General features: G+C 39.3%; 1 long non-coding RNA gene across 1 annotated transcript in view; it reads right to left on the bottom strand.

The window, feature by feature from the left end:
- The window catches only part of LOC144381202 (uncharacterized), a 142,407-nt gene that overhangs the window by 91,744 nt on the left and 40,686 nt on the right, over positions 1–9,977 (bottom strand). The gene's annotated exons all lie outside the window — the stretch shown is intronic.

The raw sequence follows: 9,977 nt of genomic DNA, 5'->3' as shown, positions 1-9,977 counted from the left end.
CCCACCGATTGAGCCACCCAGGCGCCCCATGGTTAATCTGTTTAACTTGTATTTGTTTATATAGACCACATGGACATAAATAGTTAGAGATATGGTCTTTGTTAAATAACGAAAGAAAAAAATTATGTTAGGGTTAAGAATTAACATACCTGCAGCCTGGACCATATTTGAGTTTTAGCACGCCGTTAGGTACATGGTAAAATAAATTTGCATTGAATAAAACCTGTGTGCATGAGTGATGGGATGCAATCCAGCTATCAGCTCAAACTCCATCTGTGCTTTAGCCTGTAGCAGGCATCTGTCTCAGGCACCTCCATGCTCCTGGGGGCTGTTGCTAACCCTGGGCATTACTATTAAGGAGGCTTGTGCCAGGACATGGAGCTCAACAGGTCCAGACATGTTTAAGAAGTTTAGTTGTGTATCATTCTGCTTAAAAGTGTTGAGAAAATATAATTAAAAACAAAATCTCTTCCCAGCCCAGAAAACCTCTCCACAAAGGAGGTAGAGAAAGAAGACACTTTAACCATTGAATAACCATTAAGCCACGTGATGAGCATCACAGGGACTCTGGCTAAGTGATTGCAAAGACAGAAAAGACTCTCTCAGCCCCTTATATAGCCAAGTAGGTACATTAGACACGTGTTCTCAAGATAAACAATGACTGGTCCTTAAGTAAGAGGGCTTGAGAGCACCTTTTGTCACACATAGTTCATCTTAACTTTACCTTGGGAACTGGGGAGACCACCTGGGTTAAGCCAGTTGGCTTTATCTGGAAGAGAAACAAATTTTTCATATCTTTATGACAAGAGGTAGCTTTGCAAATTGGAGCAAGGTACTCATTCAAATTAGCCTCTTACCCTCCTATGGGAACCGGGAAATAGAGAGCTATCTCCCTTGATGTTTGCATTTCAAAAAGATAGTTCCCAGGCTCAAGAGAAAGACACTCCTGGGTCATAAAACTGACAATAGATCTATCTAGTCTTCAATGGGGTGCATGTCAAAGAGATGAAAAAGTACTTACAACTACAAGTTTTCTAAGGTAAATGCTCTAAGCAAAAGGAAGGGAGGGAAATCTTTTATTTTCAACAGGGAAAATAGCCTCTTATTTTTAATTTGTATTTGCCCTTACAACAGCCCATAGCTTTTTAAGGAGAGAAATTACATGTGAGAGAACAGAGGGAAGGTATGAATGGTGAATTTTCTGGTGATAGAAAATCTGGATAACTATCTTTCATGGTTGGTTTTGGAGCCCAAAAGAAGCCCCAAATTCCTACTTTTCCTGTGGCAGGTCTCAGACCTTCTCTGATCATAGGATATTTTAGTAACTTAAGGGGGGATGTCAACTCTCACATATTAGTCCTCTGCTAGGGGCCTGCCTGCTGTTCCTCTGGATATTCCTGCTCTGAATGCTGCCCTCTACATGATCTCGGCTATCATCTGTCTGGTGGGCCGGCCTCCTTGCTCAGCACCTCTGCAACTCTGACCTCTCTGGGTCACGAAGCGTTCCTGCTGGTCTGCAGACCAGGGGCTGGAGAGCCGTACCCCTGTCGGTCGCCTGTTGTGGAGCTCAACAGGTCCAGACATGTTTAAGAAGTTTAGTTGTGTATCATTCTGCTTAAAAGTGTTGAGAAAATATAATTAAAAACAAAATCTCAGGACTGTATCAAGTCCTGATGCTGCTCAGGCTTCCCAAAATATTGCCACAGATCATCCCTTAGTGACAAATAATGCTTGAGGAAGCCGCTCCCTTCATCACCACCACCTGCTTATCTTCTTACCTTCCCTGCTTACCTTCCACATCCCAAACTCTCTTCTACAAATAGGGGTACACTTTCTCCTTCCTGTGTCCCACTTGGACCCCCAGCAATAGAATTCTTGATGTTTTCACATGTAGTCTTCTCTCATCTAGTGCATAGGTGCCCTGAAGAAACTAGTTGGGACAGTTGAACATAGTGCCTCTAGGTCAATCAGACTCTCTGCTTCCCAAGACAGTCTGATTTTAGCACTGAAATTCCCCCAAATCAGTCCAGAGCAAATTAGGACAGTTGGTTACCCTATGACAGCATCTCGAACTTTAATGAACATGCAGAGTCCCTGGGGATTTTGTATACATGAAGACCCTTATACAGTAGGTCTGGGGTGTGGCCATATTTTGAGTAGCAAGGGTTTAAAGTGGTTTTTCGTTTGTTTGTTTTCTGTTTTTTGTTTTTTTGAGATATCTAATTCCTTCCCCTTCAAGCTTGCTACTGAAGGTGAGCACCCATATTAGCCTCTATTTAGCAGTGATTTTTCTGTGCTCCATGATCCCATTGTTCTCATTGCAATCTGGCTTTTGCCGGAGGCTCCTCTGATCTACCTGATAGGCTAGTTGCAATCCTGGTAGTAAACATTATTGATCTCCTACTCAACAACCATCCCTCATATTTTCCTTCCTATAGGAACTGAGAAATGAGTAAAAATGGATCTAACAGGATTTAGCAATCATGTTTTCTAGCTCTTATGCCTGTAAATTACTTAAAAGCAGAGACTATTGATTACTCATTCCTGGTCCTTTAAACACAAAGCTTGATTCCTTGCTAAGAGTAGCTTTCCATAAATGCTTGTTGGTTCCCTCTCTAGGCCTGTATCTCATTCTCCAGGACCTAATCAACATTCAGAATCTTCTAGCAAATAGAAAAATGGTAGTAGCAGAGGCATCTTGAGTTGTAAGGACATAGAATTTAGAACTGGATTTAAGAATGGCTGTGGGGGGGCACCTGGGTGGCTCAGTTGGTTAAGCGACTGCCTTCGGCTCAGGTCATGATCCCAGGGTCCTGGGATCGAGCCCCACATCGGGCTCCCTGCTTGGCTGGAAGCCTGCTTCTCCCTCTCCCACTCCCCCTACTTGTGTTCCCTCTCTCGCTGTCTCTCTCTCTGTCAATTAATAAAATAAAATCTTTAAAAAAAAAAAAAAGAATGGCTGTGGGGGCGCCTGGGTGGCTCAGTCGTTGGGCGTCTGCCTTTGGCTCAGGTCGTGATCCCAGGGTCCTGGGATCGAGCCCCGCATCGGGCTCCCTGCTCGGCCAGGAGCCTGCTTCTCCCTCTCCCACTCCACCTGCTTGTGTTCCCTCTCTAGCTGTCTCTCTCTCTCTCTGTCAAATAAATAAAAAAATAAAATCTTTAAAAAAAAAAAAAAGAATGGCTGTGTATATCTCCAGGCTTCACATTTACCATAAAATGCTCTTGTTTTTCTTTAACAGTGATGGGGCTCAGGGAAGGCCACCCCAAAATAGGCCAAAGTGGCATATACATTATTTTGAATTAAAGTTAAGAGATAGCAGGTATAAGAAGACACTCTGATTCTCCTCCCTATTTCCTTGAAAGTGGAAATAAATGTCCCATGTGAAAGCTATTCTCCCTATACCAGGATGTAGAGAGACATTCTTACTGCCAGAGATCGAGAAATTAGGGCCAAGAAAGCTATGTAAGCAAACTCTGATTAGTTACTTCACTAATTAGTACCCAAGCCTAAATTTCTTTGTCAGCTCTTCATAAATTTATTGTTTCTTTGTCTAAAAGGTACATAAACAGCCTACTTTGGTCAATTGTTAGGTCCCATATATATGACACCTCTATACATATGAAATTAAATTTGTGGCGTTTTTTTCTCTTGTTAATCTGTCTTGTGTCAATTTAACTATTGGACCAGCCGAAAGAACCACGAGGGATAAGTGGAAAATTTCCCCTTCCTGACAATAGCCAATGCCTTTTAGGTAAATGGCATTACACTATGAACTCACTTACTGAGGTTAAGCAAAGAAAATAGTTTGCAGGGTAAACACATGTGGACCCTCAAAAAATAGTGTTAGCCTAGGATGGGACATCAACTTAAAAACATCTATAAAGTAGATAATTTCTGTCCAACAAATGGCAAACAAAATAATAGTGTTCTAATAAACACAATTTATTTAATATTTTGTTTTTCCTTTACAGTGGCTTTGTTTGCAGAGAGACAAAAGGAGAAGGCTTTAAGGAAAAGTTTGAGCAGAAAGATGATAAAAGAGAGGCTTAGATAAACCTCTCATTATATAACCAATCTAAAATATAAAAATCATATATTTTGTCAATGCATAGATGAGCTGTGGGGAAAGTTAAGAAACCAGGCAGAAAAGAAAGTATGGCTCCCTGGGGATAGTTTGCTCTTGCAGGAGCTCTGATCTGGGGTGGCCTAATGTCTGGCTTCTAACTGGAGACAAAGTCTGAGCTTGGGTAGAGTGGGGATGCATTACAGACTACCACACAGAACTGGATTCCCCTAAGAAGAAAGTCCCACAACTCACAGAGGAAGAAAATGGACAAATATTTTATTTTACTTTGACTCTGGGTGGAGGAGAAAAAGGAAAGGAAAGGAAAGGAGGAAGGAAGGAAGGGAGAAGGGAGATTGAAAGAACAGAAGAAAGAGGGAAGGAGGGAGGAAGGAAGGGAAAAAAATGAAAGTTTCCTCTGAGAATTCCTAAACCTGTATAGTGTTTATGAATTTTAATCCAAAATTTGCCCTACTTCTATGTCATCAAAAAAACCCAAGCTAAAAATTAAGTTCAAAGTGGTCTTGGGGTGCAATGTCTCTTGATGACTGGAAGGAGCAAATACCATTCTTCTCGGGAGAAAGACACTGTAAAACTCAGACCTCAAAGGATTTCTGCACAGAACATTCAAGGAATAGTAACTCATATACAAAAACCTCTATTCACCAGAGTTAACCTGTGTATGAGAGTCAGCAAAAACCTCGAACTACTGAGTCTCACCCATGAGGATGGCTGATATTGGAATTGCTAGAAATGGAATAGAAAATAAATATAAGTAAAATACCTGAAGTAATAAAAGGGAGCATGGAAATAAGACAAATGAAGATTTTAAAATTTGACCGGGCAGAGTTCAAGGAGAACCCAACTATAGAATTTTTATATATTAAAAGTATAAGTTGGCATTAGAAGATTGTTGGATGGCTTAAACAGTATATTAGGCACAGCAGAAGAGTTATTGAGCTCTAAGATAAATGTGAAGAAATTATATAGAAAATAGAATAGAGAGACAAAAAATGGACATAATAGAAGTTTAGATACAGAGATAATAGAGTATAAGTCTCTAATGTACTCATCAGAATTTCCGAAGGAACGAGAGAAAATACTTGAGGAGGTAATGGCTGAGATTTTCTAGAATTTATGGAAGACACCAGCTCTCAGATTCAGAATGGCTGGTGAACCCCAAGCAGAATAAATGAAAAGAAATTCACACTGAGACACATTGTGGAAACATTACAGCAGTCTGAACACCGAAAAAAAGCCTAGAAGTATCAAGAAAAAAGATTACCTACACAACTGATAATTTACTTCTCAACTGCAATACTCGAAACTAGAAGACATTCTTAAAGTGCTAAAAGAAAATAATTGTCAAAGTAGCACTGTATATGCTGTGCGGTCATCTGTCAAAACAATAGAGAAATAGAGACATTTTCAGACCAACCAAAACTGAGTTTACTTCTGAAAACTCTCACTAAAAAAAAGTGTCAGGGTGAGGTTCTTCAGAAAAGGGAAAGGATTCCAGAAGAACGATCCAAGAAATGAAAGGCTACCAAACAAAGAACAGTGTAGACTTGGGGGTAAAACCAAACTGATAGTGATTGTAAAAGAAATTAACAATATAGTTCAACTTGTGGTGTTGTAAAATTCGAGACAAAATTCATATCCTGAATTAGAAAGATTATTTGACTATTCACAATCTCCCCTTCACAGAGGAAGCAGACGACCAAAATTTCTCTCAGGCCCTCTTACAAATTATCAGTGGAAGGCCAATGTTCGGAGCCTAATAGAAGCCAAGGTTGAACTGTGTAACCAGAAAGAAGGCTTTTGTTAAAATATTTTATACAGTTATATAAGAAGGGGTTCAGGACAGGACCCCTCAGAATGTGCCACTTTGGCATGTGGATTATTTTGAGCTAAAGGTACTTGAGACCCTGTGGGATCATATATCCCTCCTTTAACCACACAGAAAAATTGGGACACCTGGGTGGCTCTGTCGGTTAAGCGTCTGTCTTCAGCTCAGGTCCTGATCTCAGAGTCCCAGGGTCAAACCCTGGATCTGGCTCCTTGCTCATCAGGGAGCCTGCTTCTCCCTCTGCCCCTCCCCCTGCTCATGCTCTCTGTCTCTCTCTCTCTCTCAAATAAATAAATAAATAAAATCTTTAAAAAAAAATTTCATATCCTGGATAACAATGGCACGTAGGATGAAGAAACTGATTACCTCAAGTCATTTGAATTTCCTTCTGTTGTTCAGGAGGGAGATAAATACTTTGGACTTTAGATTTACTTTGGACTTTGAGTTAAATGAGCATGTTAACATTATTAGGGTAGCCAGAAAAGTGGGATGTAAAACTTCTAAACTGGTGGAGGAAAAGAAGATGAATGAGGTAGGAGTAGGGGGCAGAGTCAATCCAATGGATGGAAAAAATGGAATTAAAAAGAAACATTTAAAAAGCAGAACAATGGAAAGTATGAAATAAGATGAAAGAAAAGAATTCAAATATGCCATTTATCTCAGTCAACATGGGTGAGCTGAACTCCAGTTGGAAGACAGGGATTTTTAGATGGAATTTAAAACAAAATCAGCTATGTGGTACATACAAAAGAAACAATGAAACCATAAAGGCATAGGGATTTTTAAATAAGCAGATGGAAAAAGAAATTCTAGGCAAAAGTCAAACATGGTAGACTCTATGTTAAAAATATTACTAGCTGTAAAGAGGTTTATTAAATATTAATAAAATCTTCAATTCTCTATGAAGATAATTCTAAACTTGTAATCACCTGAAACATATATACAGTATCCAGCAATGGGAGAGTGTGCATCATTTTTAAGCCCACACAGAATCTTTGCAGAAATACAGCTTCATGTTAGACCAGAGAAGTCCCAATATAATTTAAGGAGTTTGAGACTACATTGTCTGATCACAGCACCAATAAGTTAGAAATCAATTTTTTTTTTAAAAAAAGATGAAAATAGATCACTGGAAGCAGGAATACTTTCAATGACAATTTTATCTCAGATCTTTCACTTAGGCTTTGCTGATTGACAATTTTGATAAATCCATACCTTGTCATTTTCTAGAAACCACTGTTTTACTTTTTCTTTAATGTACAAAATATTGGGTTGAAGTATGACCAGTTTGTAAGTTGGTTCTCTGGTCACGCAGCACACACACAAGCATGTAAATGTACATGCTCACTCTTTGGTTGGTTGACCTAATTTAATTTTAAAAACAAGCTGAATTTCAAAAATTCAGTTTTCCATGTTAGCGCAGCCATTCAATACTCTATCAGTAATTGAAATTTATTTATTTATTTTTTTAAAAAAACCTCTTTGGTATAATTAAGTTTTAAAGATCAGTGGTGCAAATATTGATTATAGTTGCACTATAAATTAAAAAAAATTCAGTTGTCAATCTTTATGACAGAGTTCTTTTTCATCTGGGCTTGAGATACCCCAAGAGGTTTCAAATGGTTCCAAGTGCATAAATTTCATTTAATTTTATTTTTTATTTAATTTTATTTTTTTATTTTTTTTAAGATTTTATTAATTTATTTGATATAGAGAGAAAGATAGCGAGAGCAGGAACACAAGCAGGGGGAGTGGGAAAGGGAGAAGCAGGCTTCCCGCCGAGCAGGGAGCCCAATGCGGGGCTCGATCCCAGGACCCTGGGATCATGACTTGAGCCGAAGGCAGACACTTAAAGACTGAGCCACCCAGGCGCCCCAAATTTCATTTAATTTTAAAGAATGTTAATACAAATAACAATATATAGAATTAGTTTGGTAAAGATAGTATCCATGAAGCTGATTATGATAAAAATGTATTCAATTATAAACTCCATAAAAGCAAGAACCAAGTCATTTTTCCTCACCATTTTATCTTTAGTGCTTAACATCATATCCAACACATAGTAGATATTCACAATTTTTTTAATAGAAAAAAAGATATTGTAAATGTAGGGTGGTAAGTGGTTGAAGGCCAGAAATAAAAGGACCACATCTAATATGAAGGGAAAAGCAATTATAGTCATTAATTATTTTATTTCTTTCAGCCAATCTCTACTGAGTGGCTTCTCTGTACCAGGATCCACTCTAGGTGTTGTTATGTGATGTGTTGATGAATGATAGGCATGGTTCCTTAGCCAGGGTAGAACTTACAGTCTGGGGAGATACAATTTTTGGAAATATATAGGGTGGTCACAAGAATCAAGTTCTGAGCTTTTGAACAGTGTGGTTAAAGAGTGGGAGAACTCAATTCATCACCTGCTATGCGCATCTTACAATGGAATTTTTATTTTACCCAGAATTTGGCCATTTATGATAATTCTTTAATATTCACAGTTGACACAATACTTTAATATTCATTATCTCATTTGAAGCAGAAAGAGTATTATGACTAATTTACAGATGAGGAAAATAAAGTGGAAATGCAGGTAAATCTCAAGGTTGGAATCCAGATTTCCAGGATCCAAATTATTGGAGATAAAGGCAATGCCACATTTTAAAGATTGGGTTTTGGTTTTGGTGTTTGTTTGCTTTTAGCAAATATTTGAATAAAAAACATAGTCTCCTTTTTGCACTTTTCAAAATATCAAGCTATTTGGCTTTGGCAAATTTCGTTTCTGGATGATTGCCAGAACTTTTCACTTTCTGTCTGAGGATGAGTTATTAGCTATAGAGACACAGTCAGAAAGTCCTCGGTTAGGGCGCCTGGGTGGCTCAGTTGGTTAAGCGACTGCCTTCGGCTCAGGTCATGATCCTGGAGTCCCGGGATCGAGTCCCGCATCGGGCTCCCTGCTCGGCAGGGAGTCTGCTTCTCCCTCTGACCCTCCCCCCTCTCATGTTCTCTCTCTATCTCATTCTCTCTCTCAAATAAATAAATAAAATCTTTAAAAAAAAAAAAAAAAAAAGAAAGTCCTCGGTTATATGAGCAGGAGTCCCTGGAAGCAAGGTTGGTTGGATCAGGCATTAGTCTACTGTGAATTTCTTGAGATGAGACAACTGGATCATGCATCTCTGTGTTCCCAGTGTACCCTATTTGTATGGCTGGCCAAATGAAGATGGGTCAGCAGTGAAGCATGTCACTCCTCCATGCCATTCTGGTGGCCACTGCCAGACCCAGGCCCTTGTGACACTGCAGCTCAAATTATCTTCCCAAATAGCTCTGTTGCACCTTTGCTCAGAAGCCTTAGGTGGCTCTCTCTTGCCTGCTAAATATGTCAGTTTGTCATCCAAAGTTCTCCGTAGTCTTTTTGAGGTTTATTGTGTTCCACTCATTCAACACCTCCTCTCCTTGCACCATTGACATCCTGGTCTCCAGCCACATGGATGTACTCACTGTTGCCACAGAACATCTGATTTTGTACAAGTCTGTGTCTTGGCTCAAGCTGTTTCTTCTGTCTAGAGCATTCTCTGCACACACACGTATATATGAAAGTCTAACACATCCTTAACAATCTCTCCTTCTCCTTGGATCCTTGACTCGTAAGGAATCGCCTTTCCCCATGCTCCCACCATGAGCCCTGAGTTTCTTTGCCTCCATGACCCTTATCCCATTCTACCTTGCATCAGTTACTGAGCTACATGGCAGGAGTTTAGGAGTTAGGTTTGTGTGTAGCACCAATGTTTCATTCACGCTGACTCTGGCTCAGGTTCTGTCACATATTTGATGTTTTAGAAATGTTTCCTGAATTCCCAAAATTAGTCAATTATACCACATAAGGCAACCAGAAATGCCAAACTCACCTCTATAGAGTCAACTTGACCCTGACAGTTTCCTCCTCTCAAAAATGAACCCAGTCACACAGAGGAGGGGCAACATGGTCACACTCGTAAAGAAAGTGACAAATATAACATGTTATCTGACATCTATTTTTAAAAAATGAAGAATACTTAGAAACTCAAGATGGGCAC

Source organism: Halichoerus grypus, chromosome 1, assembly GCF_964656455.1.
Source record: "Halichoerus grypus chromosome 1, mHalGry1.hap1.1, whole genome shotgun sequence".
Classification (NCBI taxonomy): Eukaryota; Metazoa; Chordata; class Mammalia; order Carnivora; family Phocidae; genus Halichoerus; species Halichoerus grypus.
Note: the sequence above shows the minus strand (reverse complement) of the source record. Positions and strands in the feature narration are given on the sequence as shown.